Source organism: Schistocerca serialis, chromosome 5 (assembly GCF_023864345.2).
Source record: "Schistocerca serialis cubense isolate TAMUIC-IGC-003099 chromosome 5, iqSchSeri2.2, whole genome shotgun sequence".
Lineage (NCBI taxonomy): Eukaryota > Metazoa > Arthropoda > Insecta > Orthoptera > Acrididae > Schistocerca > Schistocerca serialis.
In genome coordinates, this window is record NC_064642.1 from 550,438,841 (window position 1) to 550,466,741 (window position 27,901).

General features: G+C 42.8%; 1 pseudogene; it reads left to right on the forward strand.

Annotated features, from left to right (window-relative positions):
• Positions 1-3,720: 3,720 nt before the first annotated feature.
• Positions 3,721-3,783, forward strand: LOC126482878 (U6 spliceosomal RNA; annotated as a pseudogene).
• Positions 3,784-27,901: the final 24,118 nt, after the last annotated feature.

Below are 27,901 nucleotides of genomic sequence, written 5' to 3' on the forward strand. Positions count from 1 at the left end.
CAAAATTCAGCATGCTTTCAAATTGTTGCTGAATAATCAGATTTTGATCAGACATATTTCAGTACATTACTAAGATTTGGCGAAAAGAACTGATTATACGCTACTGACTTCAGTTGAATTATGTTGTTTATCAAGTGGAGACTGACATCAAAATCATTTAACAGAATTACATCTGAAAATCTTCTTACAAAGTTCTTCCCATACCGAAAGCCATATGCATTTCACGGCTGTGCCTGTACCATCGAGACCTTTGGTATCCCTAAATGAACAAGCTCCTGGTTCCCAAGTACGAGGGCAGTTCAATAAGTAATGCAACACATTTTTTTCTGAAACAGGGGTTGTTTTATTCAGCATTGAAATACACCAGGTTATTCCCCAATCTTTTAGCTACACAACACTATTTTTCAACGTTATCTCCATTCAATGCTACGGCCTTACGCCACCTTGAAATGAGGGCCTGTATGCCTGCACGGTATCATTCCACTGGTCGATGTCGGAGCCAACGTCGTACTGCATCAATAACTTCTTCATCATCCGCGTAGTGCCTCCCACAGATTGCGTCCTTCATTGGGCCAAAGATATGGAAATCCGACGGTGCGAGATCGGGGCTGTAGGGTGCATGAGGAAGAACAGTCCACTGAAGTTTTGTGAGCTCCTCTCGGGTGCGAAGACTTGTGTGAGGTCTTGCGTTGTCATGAAGAAGGAGAAGTTCGTTCAGATTTTTGTGCCTATGAACACGCTGAAGTCGTTTCTTCAATTTCTGAAGAGTAGCACAATACACTTCAGAGTTGATCGTTTGACCATGAGGAAGGACATCGAACAGAATAACCCCTTCAGCGTCCCAGAAGACTGTAACCATGACTTAACCGGCTGAGAGTATGGCTTTAAACTTTTTCTTGGTAGGGGAGTGGGTGTGGCGCCACTCCATTGATTGCCGTTTTGTTTCAGGTTCGAAGTGATGAATCCATGTTTCATCGCCTGTAACAATCTTTGACAAGAAATTGTCACCCTCAGCCACATGACGAGCAAGCAATTCCGCACAGATGGTTCTCCTTTGCTCTTTATGGTGTTCGGTTAGACAACGAGGGACCCAGCGGGAACAAACCTTTGAATATCCCAACTGGCGAACAATTGTGACAGCACTACCAACAGAGATGTCAAGTTGAGCACTGAGTTGTTTGATGGTGATCCGTCGATCATCTCGAACGAGTGTGTTCGCACGCTCCGCCGTTGCAGGAGTCACAGCTGTGCACGGCCGGCCCGCACGCGGGAGATCAGACAGTCTTGCTTGACCTTGTGGCGATGATGACACACACTTTGCCCAACGACTCACCATGCTTTTGTCCACTGCCAGATCACCGTAGACATTCTGCAAGCGCCTATGAATATCTGAGATGCCCTGGTTTTCCGCCAAAAGATACTCGATCACTGCCCGTTGTTTGCAACGCACATCCGTTACAGACGCCATTTTAACAGCTCCGTACAGCGCTGCCACCTGTCGGAAGTCAATGAAACTATACGAGACGAAGCGGGAATGTTTGAAAACATTCCACAAGAAATTTCCGGTTTTTTCAACCAAAATTTGCCGAGAAAAAAATGTGTTGCATTACTTATTGAACTGCCCTCGTATGATACTCTACATGGGTCTTTCACACTCACAGCCCTAAGAATCTAACAATAATACATGCCCTTCTTCCACACTGGAAAGAAAAAAATCTTTCAAACATCACTTGACTTGGTGAGACGTTTAACAACTTTAAATGCCATCACAAGGACATTTGGGGCTTAAAAAAGAGATTCTCGAATTCCTCGTCCAATGTCGTCCCCAGTTTCTCTTAAAAGTATGAAAAGGCTTGTGGTTAGTATGAAAAATCCATTTTGGCCATCTTACCTGAAGACAAGAAACTTGTCCATGTGGTGATCCCAAAGAACTCGACGGCACAGGTACAGACATGCTATGTGTACACTTTCGGTGTTGGAGAACCTTATGAGAAGATTTTTCAGATTTAGTTCTACTGAATGATTCTGATGTCGATCTCCACTTGCAAAACAATGTAATGAAGCTGCCGTCACTAGTATGGAATCGACATTCTTTAGCCAGGGCTTACCAATATCCTGAAATATACCTGATATAAATTAGGATATATAGAGGGAGGACTCGAACCTCCGACGGGGAGAGCCGCACCGACCGTGACAAGGCACCCGAGACCGCGTGGCTACCCTGCGCGGACAGCAGCCATGCTGCAGCACTGCTCATTCGCTGTAGGAGTACAGGCTATTCTTAGCGTTTTACTGTCGCTGTTAATACATATCTATAAAACTAATATTGCACTAGACTAATCTGGAACCGCTTTGTCTAATGGGCATATAATATTTCGCATGCAAAACCATTATATTTGTCAAGGGAAACAAACCGACTCTTTCCGTCAACACTGGACATCACTTGCTGAACACTATGTCTTTGGGATGAGTCCAGCTACATATTTCAAATATCTGCCGAAAGCCCAGAGAAATTGCGCCTGACGACTCTCTGGAGGGAACACCCTGTATATTGACAGATCTGCTAAGCGTTGTGATCGTTCAGACAGACGTGTCGTTGCTAAACATGTTAGTTAGTCTCGCTTACTCTCTCTTTCGACTTGTTCGCGATTATTTACGGTAGAGTTACGAAACAAATAAGCCGAGGACGCTACCACATTATTACTGTCCCAAGGCAAATATGTTTTTATCGAACGTGGAAACTGTCAGAAGAATAGATGCAGCACTGGTTCATTTAATTTGCAGAACAGGAAACATGTTCGACAATTGAAACTACAGGCTGGCGCCTGACATTCGGCGTAAAGACATTTTACTTCAACAGTTTACATTTTGACACATATCAGCTTCCAAATTTCCCAGCTAACTTTCGGAGAGTAAAACACCATAAAAACTAAGTACTTACATGGATATGGTGTCTGTTCTTTCGGACATGTCCGAAAGAACGTACACCATATCCATATAAGTATGTAGTTCTGGCAATACCGGCCACGACCTTTTTTTTCTGTGCGGATGCACACATATTCCTCGAACTCTTATGGGACTTGGTAAGAATGGCTTCCACAAGTAATGAGTGTGTTGGGGTGGGACACTACGAATGCGGTGTGTGGACATACAAGGTGAGAATGTGGGTCTCGCGAGAGGCGTGAGGGAGACAGTCCCTACAGCCGCGCACTCTGCTGTGTCCTCGGTGGCTCAGATGGATAGAGTTTCTGCCCTGTAAGCAGGAGATTCCATGTTCGAGTCCCGGTCGGGGCGCACATTTTCACCTGTCCATGTTGATATTTATCAATGCCCTTTAGCAGCTGAAGGTAGTAACGTAATTCTAATCTTATAAAAACTAAGAGTCTCGAAACTGTCAAGGAATTAGAAATTACTATCACTGTTTATTTACTAAGATGATATCTGTTCGGACATGTCCGAAAGAACAGATACCATCTTAGTAAATATATAGTTAAGGCTCACCGGCCACTTGACCATCTTCTTTTTCTGTGCGAATGCACAAACAGAGCCCGAACTCTTACGGGAATCGGCAACGCGCCGCGAGTAATGAGTATAATGGGCGGGGGCACTACGAATGTAGTGCGCGACAATACGTTGAGAATGTGGGTTTCGCGGGAGGCGTGCCAGAGATAAATCCCTGCAGTCGCGCTATCCTCTGTGTCCTCGGTGGCTCAGATGGATGTACTCGCTTCGGCGGTACATATACTAAAATTGGAACGATACAGAGAAGATTAGCATGGCCTCGCCGGCACGGTAGCTCAGTGTGTTCGGTCAGAAAGCCGGTTGGCCTCTGTAATAAAAAACTGAGTGGAAGGATCAACCACAGAACTTGAACAGGATGTACTGCGACGTCCGCAACGACCAAACACAACGATCAATAACGAAAAAAAAAAAAAAGAATGGATAGAGCGTCTGCCATGTAAGCAGGCGATCCCGGGTTCGAGTCCCGGTCGGGGCACATATTTTCATCTGTCCCCGTTGATGTATGTCAACGCCTGTAAGCAGCTAAGGGTGTTCATTTCATTGTACTATCACTGTTTAATACAGGATACTTGTCAGTTGCTTGATAATATCAAAATATTTTGTATAATCTTTTGCTATTATTACGATAACCGTAGAAATCTGCGGCATGTGAAAAGTGTGGTGATGGCGAGCTGTATTGCGTGGGAGGGAGACGCTGAGTGAAGGCAGTAACAAAATGACAGCCTCCACCAAAACGGAAACATGGATGTGCATCTGGGCGACGGGCAGGTGGCGACAGAAATAAAAATAAAACAGTGCTTTGACCGTACCGTTCCTTCAATTTACTCATTAAGATTTCATCTGGCGCTATTTATTGTAAATATCCTATGTCGTGAAAAGACAGTTAATTTTATTATGATAAGAAAATCTTCAAGGTGGTGCTGGCTGCGTTCGTTCAGTGTAATTTCGTATCGGATCAGATTTTATTTCATTGTTTACTCGAAATCCAGCGTAACACGCGTGGCTACACGCCGCTTATCAGCTGCTACAACTTGAGCTGTGCAATCTACGTATGTTCGACCCTGACATCTCTGTTTGCGGCCAGTTGTTCGCCCATGGCACTGTACACAGATAGGGAACTCGATAACTACGTATCATTATTTGAAGACAAGTAATATATTTTGCTCTCTGTTATATCAACAGGGCACCGTTAAGGACGTCCGGCCTGCAATTGAAAGTCTGATGATCTCTCCATTGGCACAAGATTTCGCACTAGCGCCCCTTTCGGATCTCCGACATGACACTGCTAAGCAATAACATTCTACGAGTTGTAGCATGGTACGTCAGAAGTTAGAACGTAGTAGGAAACCTAGTAAATCTTAAAAGGGAAAAGCAAAGGCTCAGTGTAGGTTTAGTCGGGGTCAGTGAAGTGAAATGGAAAGAAGACAAGGATTTGGTCAGATGACTGCTGGGTAATACCAACAGCTGCAGAAAATGGCATAACAGGCGTAGTATTCGTTATCGAAAGGAAAATAGGGCAGAGAGTGAGTTACTGTGAACAGTTCAGTGATGTAGTTGCTCTGATCAGATTCGACTGCAAACCAAGGCCGACAGCAATAGGTGTTAAGAACGCCAGCAGAAGGTGAAGAGACGGAGAAAGAATATGATGGCACTGCACAAGTAACTCCGTAAATAAAGAGAGATGAAAATCTGATAATCAAGGGTTGGAAGTCTGTTGTAGGGAAAGAACAGAAGAAAGGGCTAGGGGAGAATATGGTTCAGTAGTAGGAACGAGATCGAAGAAAGATTAATTGAGTTGTGCAATAAATTTCAGACGGTAACAGCGAATACCCTGTACAAGAATCACAAGAGGACTGGGTATATTTGGAAAAGGCCTGGAGAAAGGGAAAGATAGTAACTGGATTACATCGTAGTCAGACGAAGATTCCGAAACCAGTTATAAGATTGCAAGGCCTACCCAGAGGAGATATAGACCCAGATCGCAGTATAGTTATGGTGGAGAGAAGACTAATATTTAAGAGAATCGTCCGCAAGAATCAATGTGGAAAGAAGTGAGATAGTGATTTACAATGGAACGATGATGTGAGATTGAAGTTCTCTGAGACAGCAGAAACCGCGATTATTACTATCATAGTAGGAAGTTAAGTTGGAGAGGAATGGACAGTGGACATCTTCAAAAAGGATAATCACAGTTAAGTTGGACAGACATATACAGACACAGAGAAGGTAAAGGAAAGGTTCAACGGAAGGACTGATTCAGCAATAGGAGGGACCAAACACCTATGTTGAAATGAAAAGCAAAGATCTCAGCAGCAAGATCAGATCCACTGTTAATTGCAAAAGAGACAACAGAGCGCACCGAAGGTCCCTACGAGAGGAGGAACAGTCTGGTGACGTGACACAAGAAGAAATGGTAGTAGATTCGAACGATTTAGGGTATCAGTATCAGACTCACTTTTGAACACTTGCAGTCAAATAAGGCGAAAAACATAAATAATATTCCTTCGGGATTTTGTAAAATAACTAAAGGAAAGTCGCAGTCAGTCGACTATCCACGTTGGTTTGTAGTATCTATGAAACTGGGAACACAGAATCAGATCTTCGGAAAAATTCAGCCACACAATCCCAAAGACAGCAACAGGAGATAAGAGTAGTGGCACAAAGATTAAGCAGGGACTTTTTTAATTTATTCAAGATGACGGCTGTCCCTGTGTGTGTGTGGGGGGGGGGGGGGGGGGGGGGGAGGGGGGGGGGGGGGGGTGCCCTCCCTCACTCTCTCTCTCTCTCTCTCTCTGGACGGTAGATGTGGCAATGTCGAATCGTTAACAGGACCTCCCAATTTTGCCCCCTCCCCTACTTCCCCTCCACCCTCCCTTTCTCCCCTCCTATCCCACTCTTCCATCCTCCCCTCTCACACTTCTCCCTCCCCTCTCCTCTTTTCCTCTCCTCCCTCACTTGTGAATTGGCAGGAAAAGGATTCAGTCCATACTGAGTTGCAGGAGAGGAAGGATGTTTCATATTGTCCTAGGGAAATTTGTGGGAAAAATCGCTCAATCTGCCCTGAGTTGTTGATGTTGACAGACATGGGATAGTTTATTTTCTTTATTTTGGGTATTATCCTGTTGGAAATTTTTCTTCAATTCATCATTTTAGGATAGACTAATAGTAATAATAATAATACATTATTATTAAATTTATGTATCACTGTTGTATTTGGACGTATGGTACTCTCTTTATTTAATCATCTTTGGAATATTGGCACAGTCTAACTATGATTTCACAATCCAAGATAGCTGGGCCAGAATACTGGCACAGTCCTACTCCCCTACCCCTGCTAGCGAGAAACTCAGAAATTCGCAATTGGTGGAAAAATTCAGATTTTTTCATCTGGCTGTGAAACATGAGATTTTAGAAGAGTAATTGTCATTGATTGCACTAGAGTATAGCTGTAGCCAGTCTCATCATTAACTGCTGGGAGCAGGGAGGACATTTTCGCTATTAGTCTAACACTAGAGAGTTACTCCAGCCAGTAAAGGCAATGGCTCTATGCATAAAGGACGAATTATAATAATAGTATAGGAAACTATCATTGAAGTGCAGGAGATAGAGTACTGCTGATCTACAAGACATTTGCTTCTGGGAGGGACATAAGGGTGGTAATGATGTTACTATAGCGACCAGCAAGTGGACAGTGGGTCGCTTTGGCTCTGACTGCGACCAATAGAGGGGTACCATGCGGGCATACAGTTCCCCCCCCCCCCCCCCCCCCCCCCCCCCCCCGGTAAGGTGGCGTAAGGCCGTCGCATTGAACGGAAGCCATGTTGAAAGATAGGGGTTTGTAGCCAAAAGAGTGGGGAATAATATGGAGTGTTGTAATCGTGAATAAAACCAACCTGCTTTCAGAAAAAAAATGTGCTGGATTACTTATTGAACGCCTCTCGTACAATGGTGTCTGTCTTAATACAACGATCAATTTCGTGTTGGCAAGACAAAATTAAACGCACTCATTCAAACATTCATATACGCACATATATTCTTGGCTAACATATGACACCCATCTGTAACTATTAATCACTATTGCAAAGTAAGGCCGTCGCATTGAACGGAAGCCATGTTGAAAGATAGGGGTTTGTAGCCAAAAGAGTGGGGAATAATATGGAGTGTTGTAATCGTGAATAAAACCAACCTGCTTTCAGAAAAAAAATGTGCTGGATTACTTATTGAACGCCCCTCGTACAATGGTGTCTGTCTTAATACAACGATCAATTTCGTGTTGGCAAGACAAAATTAAATGCACTCATTCAAACATTCATATACGCACATATATTCTTGGCTAACATATGACACCCATCTGTAACTATTAATCACTATTGCAAAGTGTCCATGAATCAATGAATGGTGGAAATACCCAGGAAATTGTTCTGGCCAATACAACGACACTTTGGTATTAATTAACAGTGTGAGAGGTGGCATGCCTTTAGATGCACACAGTGACTTGCCCCCTCTCATATTTATATCTTACTCTGAGTAATTCGATTTGGGGAAGTATGGCCGAGTATTGTCATTACAAGACTAGTACTGAGAACTCAGAAGATATGAATATTTTCCTCCCTAACTGCATGTGGTGAAAAGTTGCTATTGCTTCACATGCGGACTTCCCACACAGCATCACCCGTCACCCGGGTGGTCCGGTGACAGGCAGGTTCTGCTGATCTTGAAAGGGTTATGCCGACGGGTGTGAGTGAGTCGAGTGGATGCTTTCCAGACGCTGACATTGTCATAAGAGTGGGGGCGACGCGCCCACAGGGGCCTGAATGAGCGGCTGGGGCTAGAGATTCCGTTACTTCGCAGAAACGTAGTGAGAACACTTTCTGATGGGCTACCAGCAAGGCGTGGGAATGACTTGTGTTCCCAGGCAGTCTTGGCGGGCAAATTCCCGCGTTTTCTGCAAAATCATAACTGTGATTGGCTTGCTCAAGGGATAGCTCCGTGATGTAGCAAAATCGGTCCAGAAATTGGCACCAAGTATCTCCATTGGTGGAATAGTAGTGCTTCGGCAATAGAGTGCAATTTTCCGCCGGGTTTCGAGTTGCTGTTTGGAACGTTTAACCACGGCCACTGTCGTGGGGGCGGGAATGTTCTGTGTTCGGCTTGTACGGGTGCTCTTGAGAAGGTCAGCTCCCATTTTTTGGTCAGAATAGGTTACAAGACTGAGCTTTCGCTGCTCTGGTCAGCCTGCCTTCTGTTGGCTGTCTAATATACTTTCATTTAATTGTAACTGTTTTACGAAGTTGCTGAAGTTTCGACTTCAACATAACTTTCCGAGTACAGTTGGCAATTGAGTGTTCTGCGTACAAGCGGCCTATGTTGTCCGTCTTGAGCAGTTTTGGCTAAAGTTGACTGTATCGGAGTTACTGTGTGACTTTGCTTGTTAAAATCGATCACTGTACCATCAGTGATTGTGTAGCAAGCCTTCTTCGTCTCCCTCAGAGGCGCATTTGTGTTGCTAGGAAGTCTCTAGTCTGGAACAAACAGACCAGGATAATTTGATTCGGGCTATACTCGCGACATTATCATCACCACGACTGGACGTCGAAGCAACCGGCCATCGCCTCCGGTATGCCAGATCGTGTCCCTGCAGTTAAGAGGACAGCTTGGTAACGTATGTCCGCAGCACTGGCAGATTAGAGAATTTGCTCTGTGATAATCAGGGCTCAGCAGAGCGCGCCTGTTCCCGTCTTTCCTAACGTGGTTCTGTCTTGGGTGTTCATTGTCTGAGTTATCGCTACTGTAGCAGCAATTAATGTTGGGTTGGCTGGGCGTTTCTCTTAAGATTTGAGTAGCAAGGAATTGGCTCCATATACTACTTGGTCATAAACGTCACAATCTAGTTTATGGAAAACTTCACTTTCACAGCATTTATTTGAGTATTCAATTTGACGTATTGTAAATGTTTCACGTGTTTTGTTTATTATTTTGAGTTTAGTCATAATAAATCAAATTGTTATTTTGGACAGAACTTTCATTCTGTTGATCGGTAGAGCAACCCTTTCATTTCTCCCTGCGTTAATGAAACTTTCCTTTATCAAATTAATTTCTATCAAATTAAATTATTGCAGGTGCCAAACTCTTTTCTACTCCACTTGCAGGGTCGATTACAGTCAGCTCGCGTTTCTTCTTAATCCATGTACAACAGCAAAAGTCGGAGTTAGAGAAGGGGGAGGGGCTTAGAGCATAATTTCCATATGAAGATTCTAGAAGAATTTAGCGTTAAATACACTGCTAGCCCCAGCACCTCGCAAGTGCAGATAATAACATTCCAGAATGAAAGTTAATTAAACTACAAATTACATTGCCACAAAGGTATTTAATGAGTAAAAACAAATCGATTTTTTGACATTATTATTCATAAATTTTTTCACAAGATTTTGAAGTGAACATAAAATTGTAGAGACTTTTCGTGGCCACTTGTCGACATATTGGCTTGTGTCTTTCGTCCTGGGATCTTCAGCTGACATTTGTTTAACGATTTTTCTGACGTTTCACCAGCTGGAGTGGCTGGCATTGTCAAAGATTCACTCTCCATTGCTGGTGAGGACTGGAGACGAGTCCGCGTCCAGAGACTATACATAACTGTCGCACCAGTGCCTGGGTGCCGTCCTCTGGTCATTACCTGCATGGTATGTCCCACACTGCTAGGTACGTTCGTTAGCTGTAGCACGGAAATTCGGGATCTTATCTTCATACTGGCGTCCTGGCTATCTTTGTGAAATGCATTGCGATTATGATTTAAAATTTTGTTCCTACTCACTCCTGTTTTCTGCCGGTATTCTGCTCCTAATGTTGCCTGACATTATTACCGCTTATAAGCGAGAATGTCTCAGGGGCCTTCCCATGACCGGTCCTGCAGACAATTAATACAGTATCACATTACAACTGTCTCTCTCCAATCTGTGTTATGACCAAACGAAACTACAATCGTCCAGCCATTCCAGTGGATTTTTGATTGCTCTGGGAGATGGCTCACTGGGGCTACAACACATAAAATATTCAGAATGAGATTTTCACTCTGCAGCGGAGTGTGCGCTGATATGAAACTTCCTGGCAGATTAAAACTGTGTGCCGGACCGAGACTCGGTCCGGCACACAGTTTTAATCTGCCAGGAAGTTTCATATCAGCGCACACTCCGCTGCAGAGTGAAAATCTCATTGTGGAAACATCCCGCAGGCTGTGGCTAAGCCATGTCTCCGCAATATCCTTTCTTTCAGGAGTGCTAGTCTGCAAGGTGCGCAGGAGAGCTTCTGTAAAGTTTGGAAGGTAGGAGACGAGGTACTGGCAGAAGTAAAGCTGTGAGGATGGGGCGTGAGTCGTGCTTGGGTAGCTCGGTGATAGAGCACTTGCCAGCGAAAGGCATAGGTCCCAAGTTCGAGTCTCGGTCGGGCACACAGTTTTAATCTGCCAGGAAGTTTCACATAAAATATTACTTCGTTTTATTACATGAATGAATAAAAAGATTTGCTTAATTTGATTCATTCCAATCTGAGGCTTTAATAGCTTTTTAGTCCTACTCGATGATGTTGACTCCTTCAGCTGAGGTCACGAGCTGGGTTGAGCACTTGTAATATTTCTGGCTTATTCAGCCATCATATTAGGCTCCAGGAAGCTATTCCAAGGGCAGTGGAGATGCAAGAAGCAGAGAGATGACGCAATGTGGGATGAGGTACCGGTGACAGATGTTAGATTCGGTACCATTACCGTGAGAAAGACCGCCTGCAAGATGCTGCTGCTCTGTGATTGGCTGCTGTGTTCGGCGGTAGGGCGCCAAACCGTTAAACTTTAGTTGCTATTATTAATTAAACCTGTCATCCAGATTACTTCATTTTTTAAATAAACATCTCTCAACAGCCAGCTATCAATCAGTCATTTCAAAATTATTAAAATCAAAGTATTACTATAACAAAAGACTCACGATATTACTGCCGATGCACTTCGGTGGTGTTCGGGTCACGCCTTGCTGTCTTGGCGCGCGAAGTGTCTCGGGCAGTCCGGCTGTCCAGTTCTGATCGTTCCAGTAGACAGACATGTTGTCTGTTATAGCAGTATTTGTTTCATTCAATTTTATTTACTACATTCCGACCGTCGCTAGGTACAGACATGTTGTCTGTAATAGTAGTATTTGATTCATGTAATTTTATTCTCTAGTTCTGACGGTTCCAGTAGACAGACATGTTGTCTGTGGCTGGATGTATTTCATGTTATTTTAGCCAGATATAATGACTGTGGAAAGATATGTTCAATGCGTTGTGATCAAGAATAGTTTCTTGTGTCTATATCAATAAAAACGCGAGTGGCATCCCATATGAGTTATAGTTTATTCGTAGCAGCAGTTCCTTGCGAAGATAATTTCAGCCTCAAGAAAAAGAATCCACGACCTGCGTGCTGTTTTCTGCGCTGGGGACATCATCATCATGAAGACAGCAGGTTAGTGAAGTGTACAAGAACTTATGTATTCCACACAGGGCAGTGGAAACAACTAGGCACCTCACGTGTACTGCATGCACAGTACAAATGTGCTCAGTGACACGTCATCTGCAGTAATGCAGAGGAGGTAAAGAAGGATGAAAGTATTAACACTATCTCACTTTTATTCCTTTTTTCTTGCCGTACACTTCCGTGCTCGGCTCTATATTGAGCTTCGTGCGAGGACGCTGCTATGCTTGGAGAGAGTGTGTGTCTTCTCAGCTCTCTAATCCGTCATTGCGGACTGCAGTGAGACATCAGTAATGACTGTGGTATCGATGTGTGTTCCGACTTCCTTGTTGCGCCGCGATCTTTGGACGATACCACAATCTGCTATGTCGAATGCTACCCTCCATAACACTGGTCATGTCGAATGCTACCCTCCATAACACTGGTCAACACTCATTTTCTTGCCAAGGATATTTGAGTGGCTTTAGGATGGGTTAGTGGTGCTGAGGACGAATATAGCAACCATTTATGCAGTTTGGCTCTAGTTTTTGAGATAATGCATGATTTATTCAAAAAATTAGAAAAAATTGCTAATACTGAACTCGAGCGCTACAAACTACAATGAAAAAAGAAAATAATCTTTATAAATAGCTTCTATGAAAACCTGATAGGCATTTGTCCACGTATAAAACATAATTGAAAAGTTTCTCTATAAGTATATCATTTTCCGTCCATGACGAACCGCTTCCTGCACGCTTTCCTTTTATAGGTCTCTTCAGAACAGTCACGTTGCAGATTCCAGCAATAATCTGCCATCATATGCCTGTCCCATCTTCCTTTATATCTTTCCTCTATTCCTTTCATATCTTGGTGGAACCGCTCTCCTTGTTCCTCACTGAAATCACCTAGATTACGAGGAAATCGATCCAAGTGGCTGTGAACGAAGTGCAATTTTATGCTCATGTTAGCTCCTAAGTTTTGAAAGTTAGTGAGCATGTTTTTGACCAGTTCCTCGTAATTGGGAGCTTTATGATTGCCCAAAAAACATTTTACAACAGCGACAAAACTGTTCCAGGCCGATGCTTCAGTGACAGTCATGACACTTGTAAAATTGGTATCGTTGATGAGCCTGCGAATTTGAGGACCATCAAATATTCCTGTCTTAAGTTTTTCACTACTGAGTCCAGGGAACATATTGCAGATGTATGTGAAGCAATTACCATTTCTGTCTAAAGCTTTGGTGAATTGCTTCATTAGTCCTAACTTAATATGTAATGGTGGAAGAACAATCTTGTCCCTACTAACCAGAGGTTCATTAATGATGTTTGCTTCACCAACAGCCATATGTTCCCTTGGAGGCCATGTTTTCTGCTTCCAATGTTCGTGCTTTGCCCTACTATCCCACATGCAGATAAAACATGGGTGCTTTATGTATCCACTTTGTTGTCCAAGCAAGAAGTTCACCATTTTCAAATCAACACAAATGAACCACTGGTGCTGCATATACTGAATTTTCTGCAGAACCATCTTGATGTTAGCATATGCTTCACAAAGTTTTGTTGAGTGGGCAATTGGAATAGATGCGTAACGATTGCCATTGTGTAGGAGAACACATTTTAAACTTCTAGTGGAACTGTCTATGAAGAGACGCCAGTCCTCTGGTCTATATTCCGGCAGCCCCAATTCAAGTAAAAGTCCAGGTATATTGCTGCAATACACTATAACCTCTTCTTGGTTGAAGTATGGAAGAAGGTTTTCTTCTCTCGTCCGGTAAGCTGTTATTTTAACACTTGGATGAAGACAGTTCTTTTCCTTAAGCCTGGATGCTAAGAGTTCTGATGCTTGCTTTGAAAGATTGAGTTCTCGTATCAAGTCACTGAGCTCCTTCTGGTCGAACTGCTGGGGTTGTGTCTCACGTCCTTCGTATTCCGAACCACTACTTGTACATTCCTCGCCGTGCACATCGTCATCTGATGATGTTAGCGTGGGTAATGTTGTGAAGGTTGGTACAGGAACATCGTTGCTGTGCACCACCGGTCTTCTTGCTGACTCCAAATCGGGATATTCCCACTTTCCTTTTTTTGAACCTATTAAAATCTTTCACATTAACAATGCAAAAATAGCAATCATCTGTATGATTCTTCTGCTCTCGCCATACCATAGGCACTCCGAAGTTTAAGCTTTTCCTTTTTCGTTTTGTCCACTGCCGTAAGCACTCCACCCAGCATTTACAAACTTTATGGGGTGCTCACGCCTTGTCTTGATCTCCAAGTTTAATTCCGAAATATGCTATATACGCTTCCTTCACAAAAGGAGTGATATTCTTCCTGTTCTTTTGAAGAACGTATTCACCACAAATGTAGCAGAACTCATCTGGATGGTTCACGCAAAGACGGCGTGAAGAACTTATGTTTTCCTAAAACAAAATTGCACAAATACTACATATTATGCAGAACTTTCTTGTATTTGCATGTCAATCACATCCAACAAACATCATTAATTGTTTTGTGTGAAATGAATACTCACCTCTTATTTGCTACATCACGATGAAAAGGTTCTATCTCCTTGAAGCTGCACTGTACATGTGTGTGACTTTCGACCATCGCCATTTTTCTTGCTTACACTGAACGCTACCTATCGGCTTTTGCGGGGATTACCTCGGCCAACAAATGAATGTCGAGTACCGCCGAATTCAAATCTGCACAACCCTCAATATCTTCATCACACGCACCGCACAACAGGACTGAACACATGCTGACAGTGTGATGTTTGCATGATGTAATCCTCAACCACACAGATGCACTCCCTGAGCACAATTGTTTAATAAAGATAGTACAATATCACTAATTAAAAAACAGGTAGCAAATACATTACACCATATATGGACCCTGCAGTCGATATTATCCACATGAAACTCTCATTTCCACAAATAACCTATATCTCAAAAACCAGAGCCAATTTGGAAAAAGTACAAATATACTCGGAATGAGTATCATAACAATATCCCATTTTCGTTCAAACTTCCCTGGCAACGAAAAAAAAATTTTATTTTGTAGAGCTGTGTAATTAATAGGACTGATATCCCCCTTCTCTGAAACAAGAAAAAATAATCGCATCTATGGAGCTGATTATCTGTCCTAAAGAGTCCATATGTGCACGCTACATGTGTTCTGCTACCCTAGTAGCAGCTGGCAGCGTGCAGTGCAAGACTGTCCTGATAATTCTGTAATTTGCATTGGCTTGCTCGCCTACAGCACGTTGCAGGCGACTTGTACCTCGAGCAGCTTAATGAATCCTCTCGTTCAAATGGTTCAAATGGCTCTGAGCACTATGGGACTCAACTGCTGAGGTCATTAGTCCCCTAGAACTTAGAACTAGTTAAACCTAACTAACCTAAGGACAACACAAACATCCATGCCCGAGGCAGGATTCGAACCTGCGACCGTAGCGGTCTTGCGGTTCCAGACTGCAGCGCCTTTAACCGCACGGCCACTTCGGCCGGCAATCCTCTCGTAATTGCTCCTGAGATGTGTCAATGTTTTGTGGAACATGCTACAGAAACGTCCGGCGCGTTCCTTAAGGTCGCCAGCTGTCAGTTCTCAAGATGACATTTGAGTCGCTATTGAGTGAAATGTATGGGCCTTGAAGCAAGATTACTGTTTAACATCCTGTCGACGACGAGGTCATTACAGCATAAACTCGGATTGAGTTAATCGCGGTATTTCCTTCGAGTATCTGAGGGTACATTGGGAGAGCCAGAATATGATTTGACTGTGGATGACGACAAGGGTCGATCGCATTCGATCTGGTTATGTCCTTTGACGGAATTACGTTCTTATTTGGTGTTTCAAAACTTATTTGCAATTTCGTTTTTGCATTGTGTGGCTGGAGTCAGCCGAGACAAATATTGCTCATCACGTCTTTCATGCGAGCCCAAGTATCGACGGAAAGCGTCGCTTTGTTTCCAATTACAGACAAAATTACAGACAAAATTATTTTTCAAGCGGAACTTTACATGCACATAGAGCGGTCGCAAATTAGTGTAGTCCGATATTCGTTTTATGGACAGGTATTGTATTGTACTGTATTGTATTGTATGTTAACCGGGGACCTAGAAACGACGGAGAGGCTCCGCCCCCGCTGCAGCCGGTTCACCGGACCTCGACACAAATCCGCCGGGCGGATTCGTGCCGGGAACCAGACGCTGTTTCCCGCCTGGAAAGCCATGCGTTAGACCGCACGGCCAACCGGGAGGGCTTATGGATAGGTAGTAACAGGGACAGTAAAACACTGAGATTAACCAGTACACCAACAGTGATAGCACAGCCCTGGCCCGCGCTGACCGCTTTCGACGAGCATTCAGCGCTACTGAGTCGCTGCTGAATTTCAGTCTATTCTTCCCGTTCTGCTGTCCCTGTTGATACATAACGATAAAACGACTGTCAGACTACACTAGCCTGGAACCGCTCCATCGAATGGGCATGTAAAATATCGCTTCAAAAATGATATTGTTTGTCATGGAAACAAACCTACGCGTTCCGTTGTCACTGGGCGTCGCATGAAACACGTAATTCTCTGGGCTGACTCCAGATATGCAATGCAAAAACGGAATTGCAAAGACGCTCCAAAACGCAAGCGCAAATGCGCTTGACGACTCTCAGGAGAGACATCCTTTATACAGTATACAGGGTGGTCTATTGATCGTGACCGGGCCAAATATCTCACGAAATAAGCGTCAAACGGAAAAACTACAAAGAACGAAACTCGTTTAGCTTGAAGGGGGAAACCAGATGGCGCTATGGTTGGCCCGCTAGATGGCGCTGCCATAGGTCAAACGGATATCAACTGTGTTTTTGTAAATAGGAACTCCCATTTTTTATTACATATTCGTGTAGTATGTAAAGAAAGATGAATGTTTTTGTTGGACCACTATTTTCGCTTTGTGATAGATGGCGCTGTAATAGTCACTAACGTGTAAGTACGTGGTATTAGGTAACATTCCGCCAGTGCGGACGGTATTTGCTTCGTGATACATTACCCCTGTTAAAATTTACCGTTTACTAATTTCGGAAAAGGTCGATATCGTGTTGATGTATGGCTATTGTGATCAAAATGCCCAACGGGGGTGTGCTATGTATGATGCCCGGTATCCTGGACGACATCATCCAAGTGTCCGGACCGTTCGCCGGATAGTTACGTTATTTAAGGAAACAGGAAATGTTTAGCCACATGTGAAACGTCAACCACGACCTGCAACAAATGATGATGTCCAAGTAGGTGTTATAGCTGCTGTCGCGGCTAATCCGCACATCAGTAGCAGACAAATTGCGCGAGAATCGGGAATCTCAAAAACGTCGGTGTTGAGAATGCTACATCAACATCGATTGAACCCGTACCATATTTCTATGCACCAGAAATTGCATGGCGACGACTTTGAACGTCGTGTACAGTTCTGCCTCTGGGCATAAGAGAAATTACGCGACGATGACAGATTTTTTGCACGCGTTCTATATAGCGACGAAGCGTCATTCACCAACAGCGGTAGCGTAAACCGGCATAATATGCACTATTGGTCAACTGAAAATCCACGATGGCTACGACAAGTGGAACATCAGCGACCTTGGCGGGTTAATGTATGGTGCAGCATTATGGGAGGAAGGATAATTGGCCCTCATTTTATCGACGGCAATCTAAATGATGCAGTGTATGCTGATTTCCTGCGTAATGTTCTACCGATGTTACTATAAGAGGTTTCACTGCATGACAGAATGGCGATGTACTTCCAACAGATGGATGTCCGGCACATAGCTCGCGTGCGGTTGAAGCGGTATTGAATAGCATATTTCATGACAGGTGGATTGGTCGTCGAAGCACCCACCATACCATGTCCCTCACGTTCACCGGATCTGACGTCTCCGGATTTCTTTCTGTGGGGAAAGTTGAAGGATATTTGCTATCGTGATCCACCGACAACGCCTGACAACATGTGTCAGCGCATTGTCAATGCATGTGTGAACATTACGGAAGGCGAACTACTCGCTGTTGAGATGAATGTCGTTACACGTATTGCCAAATGCATTGAGGTTGACGGACATCATTTTGAGCATTTATTGCATTAATGTGGTATTTACAGGTAATCACGCTGTAACAGCATGCTTTCTCAGAAATGATAAGTTCACAAAGGTACATGTATCACATTGGAACAACCGAAATAAAATGTTCAAACGTACTTACGTTCTGTATTTTAATTTAAAAACCTACCTGTTACCAACTGTTGCTCTACCATTGTGAGCCATATGTTTGTGACTATTACAGTGCCATCTATCACAAAGCGAAAGAAGTTGTCTAACTAAAATATTCATTTTTCTTTACATACTACACGAATATGTAATAAAAAATGGGAGTTCCTACTTACAAAAACGCAGTTGATATCCGTTTGACCTATGGCAGCGCCATCTAGCGGGCCAACCATAGCGCCATCTGGTTTCCCCCTTCAAGCTAGACAAGTTTCGTTTTTTGTAGTTTGTAGTAGCTTATTTCATGAGATATTAGGCCTGGTCACGATCAATGGACCACCCTGTTTATACAGGGTGAATTACCTAAAACTTGCAGCTCAAATATCGTGGAAATAGGAAGTGCTGTTAATGTCAGTAACCATTGATCCATTTAGTCTAACTGTCTTCTCACAAATACGACACATAATTTACAACCTGATGTTTTCTGTATGGTCGTAACTGCACCACCAAGTGGTCTACACCTATCATTATAGACTAACCCTTCTGTGTTCATGCATCCACACTTCAAATTCTCACCTGGTACCCAGGAGAAAACAAGCATTAATGGCCTGCTTTTGCAATATATACTCTGTGGCATTAGCAACCTCAAAATATACTTCTCCTTACAGCTATAATTATTAGTCTAAAGATGAAGTAAATACTGTTGTAATGTCGTTAAGCATGCTGTTCTCAGTCACGAATGAAAATATGTATTGTTTTTCTTTAATTAATATTATCTATGTTGCCTGAAATATGTAACAAAATTTTTATGTTACTGTTGTACACGTATTTTTTCTGTTGCATTGGTGCTATGTCCAGAGACACTGACTGTGGTGTCACCGCCAGACACCACACTTGCTAGGTGGTAGCCTTTAAATCGGCCACGTGTCGCCACTATCAGTGATTGCAGACCGAGCGCCGCCACACGGCAGGTCTAGTCTAGAGAGACTTCCTAGCACTCGGCCCATTGTACAGCCGACTTTGCTAGGAATGGTTCACTGACTACATACGCTCTCATTTGCAGAGACGACAGTTTAGCATAGCCTTCAGCTACGTCATTTGCTACGACCTAGCAAGGCGCCATATTCAGTTACTATGTCTTCTGAACAGCTAATATTGTGAATCATGTACCGTCAAGAGCGACGTTCATCATTAATGGATTAAAGTTAAGTATCAAAGTAATTACGTCCGCTTTCTGAATTCCAATTCCTTGTCATGTTCCAGACCTCACGTCAGTATAGTCCTTCTCTCCTCACTCCAGCCTGCTTGGCTCTTCTGCCAACACAACACTCACAACTGTGTAAAATCAGAGCTATGATCAGTTGCAAGAAAAGAAAAAGAGGGTAGACGTAACAACTGTGTAAAATCAGAGCTTTGAAGAGTTGGAAGGAAAGAAAAAGAGGATAGACGTAAAATTCTCTGGACAGCGAATGTACAAAAATGAGGATCTGAAGGACTCTAGGACTAACAATTGGTGAAAAATGTATACAAAGGCGGTGAAAAGAACGTGTGATTCCAACTGATTAGAGTTGTCGAGATTCTCCAAACGATTTATGAGCTTAGAGCAGCTGATGTTTGGGGTATATGTGATGGAAGAATGTAGCTATTTACTGAATTACGCTGAGGAATGATTAATTACTAAATAATACTTTTCTTAAGACACCTACATTATTAGACTACTAACCCAGTTCATGGATCGTGGCTCATGGTCACAGTGCCAGTCACAGGTAACCGATCTAACCGCTTCCAGAGAGAACAATAATTTGATTTTCAAGGGAACAACACACATAACAAAGCAAAAAAAAAAGTAATATACTGGTAATGTTATGTCGATGACATAATGTGCCTAATTAATAATCACATGCAGACACAGAACAGCTATAAAATGAAGCAAATAACTTACACCCAAAAATTTCCTTCGCATTAGAACTAGAAACAAACAACACTACATTTTCTGGATATCACCATACTAAAAACAAACAACACCCATGAATTCGTAACATTCAGGAAATCGACAACCTCGAACACCACCATTCACAATCTACAAGCAAGCAAGCTTGAGATCCACGCTCCACAGGTTGAACAGAACACCCATGGGTAAACAGAATTACACACAGGAGCTAAACACAATGAAACAAATAGCAGAGGCAAATGGTTACAAACCCCATATGATAGAGAAGTGAAACCAACAAATTTGTAAACGGAAAAGGTACGAACGCACAATCCACATACAAAACCTTGCACAACACAGAGTAACATCACACACAAACAATGACCACAAGCAAGAAACAACAGTGCAACCACACACTCAGAAAAAAAAGTGGCACATACTCACCTACAATAACAAAATTGTCCACAGAATAGACAACGTATGGAAGAAACAAACTTCAAATGGGATACAGGACAGACAACACAACACAAAAAACTCAGAACATAGGAGACACCCACAGATAAATCAACAGATCAGGAATATATGAACTGACAAAATTCACACTTCCATCGTTTGGTTTGCACATGATGAACTACCAGGGGAGGACACCGTACAGATGGTCCAGCAGAATCAAGCAATGTAAACTCAAGGTAAGAGCAAAAACGAACAAAAACTGTTTTTAGGTCTCATTTTGTTAGCCGGCCGTAGTGGCCGAGCGGTTGTAGGCGCTACAGTCTGGAACCGCGCGACCGCTACGGTCGCAGGTTCGAATCCTGCCTGGGACATGAGTGTGTGTGATGTCCTTAGGCTAGTCCATGGTGCTCAGAGCCATTTGAACCTCATTTTGTTGATCAGTTACAACCTGAAATATGTTCACTTTTTACAGTTTTTCAATAAACAAAAGCCTCTGATGACGGCACAGAGGTTCCGAAACATGTTTGGGTAACAATAAAAAACAGTGTTTTGCATAAAAGGTGGAACCTATCTGCAATAATTGTGGTTTTTGAATATTTTGTATAATTATTCACCGAATGTAAAAATTTAAAATGCTGTCGTAATATATTCATTAAGAGGCATCATCTTATGTCAAAGGTTTACCACAGTAAGATAAGTATTACAGTAAGCAATTTTAAGTGTATATGTCCTGGGGCAGCATAACTAACTACGCGAACGCCCAGACTGTATTCATCTAGTATCTGAGAATGGGTGCACTGAGTGACTACCAACAAATGTTACATATAATATCAAACTTTTACGAAACTTTTTCTCGCTGACAAAGCGATAAAGTTTATCGATTCCTACAATTTCATTGTGAAGAATCATATTATTTTTTTCCTTCCTCTCGTTGTTTTCTTTTTATGTACAATAGTCCGCAGCTCGTGGTCTTGCGGTAGCGTTCTCGCTTCCCGCGCGCGGGGTCCCGGGTTCGATTCCCGGCAGGGTCAGGGATTTTTCCTGCATCGAGATGATTGGGTGCTGTTGTGTCGACTTCATCATCACCATCATTCATCCCCGGTCGGAGGAAGACAATGGCAAACCACCTACACCAGGACCTTGCCTAGTCGGCGTGCGGGTCTCCCGCAACGTTCCCTACGCTCCTCGGAGTATGGGACCTCATCATCATCATATATATGTAAAATAATAAGTTATTTTGTACCAGCGATTCTATTGGGTCACAAACAAAACATGTAGAGATACGCTCTTCAATTTTTTAATCTCTATATATTCATCGGTCTGTCACTATAAGTGCCGGCCGGGGTGGCGCTACAGTCTGGACCTCAGAAGTTAATTCCCATAGTGCTCAGAGCCATTTGATTTTTTTCTCTTTGTAAGTGGTAGCAGGCGGACGTATGACGACTTCTGCCGAGTGAATATTGTTAAAAAAATGTGTATTCCAATTGTTCATTAAAAAGTCTTATAAAAAGTTATCGAGAAAGCAAAACTCATTCGTACATTCACGACGACCATACCCGTCTGCTTATCTCTCCGTGATGCGCTGAGAATCCTGCATCAAGAAGATCGAAGCAGACAAGAATAATTTGCGTAAGCAGAAGAGGGGTGATCGGGAACCAGTATTGTCATACCAAGCTCTATGCACAATGGCGGTAACAAGAAAAAGAAAGTTCGTTAATTTAAATGCTGAATAAATGTATTGAATATTGAAGGTCTGTTTATATTAGCACCAGTTAAAGTTTACAAAGGATATGTGTACCTTCCAACTTTTTTTCAATTATTCTTTCAAAAATTCCTGCTTTTACTTATTTAAGCAGCAATTTTTAATCAGTTTCCACTACATATTATATTTTATTCCCACCGCCACTATTCATCGTGCAGTAAAACGGCTGCATCAGGCATGACGTTTTAATTTAGGCCTGTTACTTCCTTACTACCAACCCTATTCGCGACACATTTTCCAGACAGTATCCACATATACCACTGAATACATCTACAAAGTTATCTCATTCTACGGTACGTAATCCAGGAGGCACGAGATCATAAACACCGACATGCACTGAAAACTAGGCTTCGCTTGAGACAGAGCGAAAATTACACAGACTACACTCATCCAGCCTTTGATAATGAGTGCATTTAGCTACTTCCAATAAATTTTAAACAGAATGTCAACTCTTTTATAACCTTTCTTCTGGCTTACAAGCTTAACGTCAAATATTAAACACAGTATCTCATTTACAAAATACACTACTGACCATTAAAATTGCTACACCAAAAAGAAATGCAGATGGTAAACGGGTATTCATTGGATAAATATATTATACTAGAACTGACATGAGATTAAATTTTCACGCAATTTGGGTGCATAGATCCTGAGAAACCAGTAACCAGAACAGCCACCTCTGGTCGTAATAACGGCCTTGATACGCCTGGACATTGAATCAAACAGACCTTGGATGGCGTGTACAGGTACAGCTGCCCATGCATCTTCAACACGATACCACAGTTCATCAAGAGTAGTAACTGGCGTACTGTGACGAGCCAGTTGCTCGGCCACCATTGACCAGACGTTTTCAATTGGTGAGAGGTCTGGAGAATGTGCTGGCCAGGGCAGCAGTCGAACATTTTCTGTATTCAGAAAGGCCCGTACAGGACCTGCAACATGCGGTCGTGCATTATCCTGCTGAAATGTAGGGTTTCGCAGGGATCGAATGAAGGGTAGAGCCACGGGTCGTAACACATCTGAAATGTAACGTCCACTGTTCAAAGTGCCGTCAATGCGAACAAGAGGTGACCGAGACGTGTAACCAATGGCACCCCATACCACCATGCCAGGTAATACGCCAGTATGGCGATGACGAATACACGCTTCCAGTGTGCGCTCACCGCGATGTCGCCAAACACGGATGCGACTATCATGATGCTGTAAACAGAACTTGGATTCATCCGAAAAAAATGACGTTTTGCCATTCTTGCGCCCAGATTCATCGTTGAGTACACTATCGCAAGCGCTCCTGTCTGTGACGCAGCGTCAAGGGTAACCACAGCCATGGTCTACGAGCTGATAGTCATGCTGCTCCAAACGTCGTAGAACTGTTCGTGCAGATGGTTGTTGTCTTGCAAACGTCCCCATCTGCTGACCCAGGGATCGAGACGTAGCTGCACGATCCGTTACAGCCATGCGGATAAGATGCCTGTCATAACGACTGCTAGTGACACGAGGCCGTTGGAATACAGCACGGCGTTCCGTATTACCCTCCTGAACCCACCTATTCCATATTCCGCTAACAGTCATTGGATCTCGACCAACGCGAGCAGCATTGTGGCGATACGATAAACCGCAATCGCGATAGGCTACAATCCGACCTTTATCAAAGTCGGAAACGTGATGGTACGCATTTCTCCTCCTTACACGAGGCATCACAACAACGCTTCACCAGGCAACGCCGGTCAACTGCTGTTTGCGTATGAGAAATCGGTTGGAAACTTTCCTCATGTCAGCACGTTGTAGGTGTCGCCACCGGCGTCAATCTTGTGTGAATGCTCTGAAATGCTAATCATTTTCTTATAACAGCATCTTTTTCCTGTCGGTTAAATTTCGAGTCTGTAGCACGTCATCTTCGTGGTGTAGCAATTTTAATGGCCAGTAGTGTAATCACAAATTTGAAGTTGACATAGCAGTTCGATTATTTAAGGAATCAGGGATTTACTGCTAGCACACCTAATTATCTAATGTGTCTTTTCTGTTTAATAGAGGGTCGCGCCCCTACAATTATATATCGGGCGTTGCGATCTGATACTGAAAATTGCAATTTTGAGTAGCTTGAAATGATTGTGCCACCAAAATATTCCTCCACGTACTGCTCCAAGTTTATTTCAACTTTCAGGAAGGGTGGTTGATTCAAGAAACATTATTGGCCAACAGCACCCATACTCATTTTAGTGTATTTTCGCGTAAAGTCCAGAAAGACACCACGCCATCCTCTGAAAATCTGCGAAATCAGTACTTGCAGCACAGTGGCAAAAATGACAGCGATTTCACCAGTTGGTGTTCTCTCAAGCAGTAACGTCCTCAGCATCATAGGCCCTGGGAAAATCTAAAAAACTGTTCTCAAGACAAGCTGCCAACTCTGCAGTGTCTTCTGAAGATGTAGTATCTCAGAGCTGTATTGCCATATCTTTTTCCGGAAAGTCAGGAGACGTTTATCAGCTAAACGCACGTTTCTTACGGTGGTCTATAAGTTTACCTCTTGCCGGCAGACTTCCATTGTCTGGAACCAATGCGTGCAGCTCGGCAACACAAATTGGATTCGAGCAATAAACTGCACAATAGGCCGGGTGTCAGTATATCAGTTGCCGAGGTGGCTTTCCGAAGACAAAGCCATGGCAGCTATGCTTGTCGCTTCCCCAGTCACAATTCTGCATAGGCCGCATTCTTTCGCCCCACAACGGGCAGCTTTCGCCATGCTACTTGCGACTCCTATCCCATATCCCCAGCGTTGCTCAGTTCTAAAGCTCACCCAGAAAATCAAAGAATACAGGCAGCAGCAAATTAAATTAAAGAATTTAAAAAAACGAAATGAAGGCAGCACGAACAATGACTGTAATCACATTAATTTATCTAAACTTTAGATTGATAAAGCCTCTCTGACTCAACTCCCATCCAGTCGAATTATCTGTCATAAATAAATGAAGAGGGAAAGCCAAATGACTGGCGATGTTTAGAGTAAAAAAAAAAAATAGAAAGAGTCATGTGTAAGTGAGAAGAACCAACATAATATTTACGTAATGTTTTTTATTTAAAAGAAGTTCACATGCAAAATAAGCCGGAATATTGTTATATGTCTTTTCTTCTCTTGCAGCGGAAGCGTTTTGGAAGTGAAACAGTTAACAACTTATCCGCTACCTTGTAGTTATTGGTACATCAAAAAACGAAATATTTTGAACTTACTAACGGCAGGCAATACTACAATTTTCGTTAGCAGAAACTATTACATTTTGTGCAGTTCACAGGAATCCAGTTTTGTATATGTCCATGAATCTTATGTGAAGGGTTTATTTCAATAGTGGCACAAGTCCATTTTTGTTCATTGTGAGATACAGAGTCCTAAAGTTAAATGAGAGCTGAAAAATCTGCAGTTGAGATACTAGAAATATTCAAGCATATGGCTTCTTGCTAGAGATGAACCTTTTTTTCTGTTTGTTTGGATCATTAATTTCAGAAGAATTATAGGCAGAAAAGTGGAGGTAATGGACTTGTACCACTATTGAAATAAGCCCTTCATCTGTGCGTTGTGAATACTACTTTGGCAGCGAATTAGAGTTAAATAGCGGTTGAACGTTAGAAAAAAAAAGAATGAATACAGACCGAGTTTGTGCATGAGAGAAGAGAATGACGAAAAAATGAAGGTTAATTTTAAGAATTTTATAGAGCTCGACCTCATTATATCAGGTAGAACAACGGTGGGGACCGAAACTGTCTGTAGATTCGTTTCAGGAATCATCATCGTATTTCTTACTGGTGACAGAAATAACGGATCACCCAATTCAGGATGCCTGGTTTAGGATACGAACTCCACTGTTCACAAATACGAGTCCAATGTCATAGCCATATCATGGAAGATAATTTACACGATATAAAATCGAGATGCGCAGTTACCTTTGTCACCATCTAAATTAGCTTTACGATTGAGAATATAGGTCTGCAAAGTATGATAATTTCAAACGTGTAAATGCGGGGGGGCCTTGCTATTTTCTGCGTTCGTGTCTGCCTACTTTTGGGAAAAGTAAATTTTTCACTTAGTTTTTGCCACAGTGGGAGGTCTCTGTTTTCTGTGTTTTGCCTTACTCTCTTGGCTCACTAACATGTACAATGAATTTGTGCCAGGGAGTCTTCAAGAAGCTGGAGTGCTTTGTTGGTTATCAGGCTGTTAAGTCCACCCACGTACACTACCCATCAGACAAGCAGCTAAAAATTAGGATTTATGCCCAACGAAAAACCTCTGGTTTACATGTAACAATTCTCTCCAAAAATTAGCTAAAAAGCTTGGAAACTGATGTACATAAAAATATAAATGCTTTTATGAAGCAGTCCTTTGGTGTGGGTCATGGACCGCATGGCCGTCCTTTCCTGTTTAGTGATATATGACATATGTAGAGATTATGATCGTGCTGAGATGCACATATTAAGTAATTTGAATTTTTAAGAAAGTCTAGAATGAGCGTCGTGGGTTTCATATCAATCTGGATTCTCAGGTATCTTCGCGGAAAATTATACAAACTACTCGTATATTAGACTACTGCACGCGTGTGTGGAACTGATCTTAAGCGTCAGCCAGCAGAACAGTGGAGGCGATCGCGAATAACCACGGACTTATTTGACTCGCAGGACATGGTCAGATACACTGCAGAACGTGAACTGACATGTCCTCAAAAAGTAGCATAATTTTTGGCACAAGTACAGTCGCCTGCATAATAAAACTACGCCCTCGATATACGAAGGCGTGCTGAGACGTAATGCCTCAGAATTCTTTATGTGAAAGTCATTCAAGGTTTTTAAATAAAACGAATATTTTTTTTTTACTTATGAATTTGGCCAGGTATGGACCTCTTACAACTTAAGACTTATGGTGTTTCTTTTTCTTCCTTTCTCCCCAGTACTTCTTCATTTTCTCGCCAACTGCTCGTCTCTGCTCATCTGTCCACACTCTCTTGGGACGAGGTTTTGGGTCATCTTCTTCATAGTTTGCGTTTTCTGTCTGTAGCCTGAACATTGACACAATACGATTTTATTCTTCATGTCTACGTATTTGCACCCTCTGCCGCAAAAGGGCTCCCAATTGTAGCGTGTAACGTAATTATGTCGGTGCGGTAGAAACACTGTTGTGTAATCTAGTTTCGAATTCGAAGAGTTTGTCCATCCATGGAACACTGCTTCAGCATGACAATACCACACCACACACGAGCGCCACGACATCTGCAAGAATCCATCGCCTTGGATTCACCGTATCGATCATCCTCCACACAGTCCGTATTTGACCCCATCCGATTTTCATCTGTTTCGAAAGGGCACCTTCTGGGACTTTACTTTGACAGATATCACACGGTGCAGGCAGAGGTGAGGTTGCGACTCTGTCTACAAAGTCAAACATTCTACAGCGACAGCGTCAGCAAAGTGGTCTCTCGTTGGGAAAAATATGTTCATCGCCAGGGTGGCTACGATGAGAAATGAATATGAACGCATAAAGAATA